The sequence below is a fragment of the Sciurus carolinensis genome, chromosome 7 (genome assembly GCF_902686445.1).
Source record: "Sciurus carolinensis chromosome 7, mSciCar1.2, whole genome shotgun sequence".
Lineage (NCBI taxonomy): Eukaryota > Metazoa > Chordata > Mammalia > Rodentia > Sciuridae > Sciurus > Sciurus carolinensis.
In genome coordinates, this window is record NC_062219.1 from 28,765,028 (window position 1) to 28,766,356 (window position 1,329).

Consider the following 1,329-nt stretch of genomic DNA (forward strand, 5'->3'; position numbering starts at 1 on the left):
CATCCTGTGTGCTTGCCTCTTTCTTGCTCTCCCCTTAACCCTTATAGGTGGACTCCAATTAACCTTTATGGCTGGTGCCCTGAGCAGGAACCATTCTGGACGTGTTGACAGGAGAAGGGGATAGTTTACTACCTGGAACAGCCTTTGATACACGTCTCTCATCGACTGTACAAATCCCACTGATAAGCTATGGGGAATTCCCAGTCTGATGCTCAACGTCATCATAGACTGAACTAACTTTCTTTTTTTTTTTTTTTTAAGTTTTTACAATTTATTAATCCTTATGAAAAAGTCTCATAATCACCACAGGTAATGTCACTGCAGAATCTTTACTCCTTTGGCTGTTATCCAATCTCTGGCTCACTTTTTGCCAGCACCAACATTGGCCTTTGCAGTCCCCCTGACTTTCTTCATTCTGTTCTTCCATTCCTTTCCTGTTTTCTTGAGGTATTTTTCTTTTCATACAGGCCATGTCTTGCCAGTCTCTGTTTGGGTTTATTTTTCTTTGCATAATCCAATGAGTCATAGATCATGCCAGAGCCAGTTGTCTTGCCACCTCCAAAATGGGTTCTGAATCCAAACACAAAGATGACATCTGGTGTGGTCTTGTACATTTTGGCTAATTTTTCTCGAATTTCTGTCTTAGGTACTGTTGCTTTCCTAGGGTGAAGAACATCAATGACCATTTGTTTCCTCTGAAGTAGTCAGTTGGTCATGAACTTCTTGGTCTGGATAGTTACTGTGTCATTCATGATGGCGGTAGATCCTCAGAAACCAGGGAGGAAAAGAGAACCACTTTCTGCCGGCCAATCATATCTATGCGCATCCAGACTGAACTTTCTTATTTGCCTCTTAAGGTTAAACATACTGGAAGTAATGCTGATCTTGCTGCTTTGCTGTCTGAAATAAATTCTTGCTGTCTATGGTATTCAGAGATTGGGTCCCTAAGACCCAAAGATTAGGAAGATATAGGTCAAGAATTGCTTAGTACTTGTGCTGAGATGCTATCTCAAAAATAGGCTAGACAGAGCTGCAAACATCTCCAGTAGTCTCTGAAGTTTTTTCTCAGCCCTCTCCTCGCATTCCTCTCCTCTCCCTCCTCTTCCTCCCTGCTGTCCAGTCTCCTTTATTGGAATGTCTCAGGCAGCAGCTGCAGAGGGAGAAACTCAGGCCTCAGCTATCTGCCTCATTAGATTGATTCTAATCAACCAGAATATGAAAAATTGCCTTTTGCTGTGTTTAAAGAATTAAGAAGGACAGTGCTGGAGAGTGGAATCAATAGTAATTTCACTCTTACTATGATAGAGGGACTGGGAACGTGTTATGCCA

The 1,329-nt window shown here is 42.1% G+C and overlaps 1 pseudogene; it reads right to left on the bottom strand.

Moving 5' to 3' along the window:
* Nucleotides 1-360: 360 nt before the first annotated feature.
* Nucleotides 361-752, bottom strand: LOC124989144 (40S ribosomal protein S24-like; annotated as a pseudogene).
* Nucleotides 753-1,329: the final 577 nt, after the last annotated feature.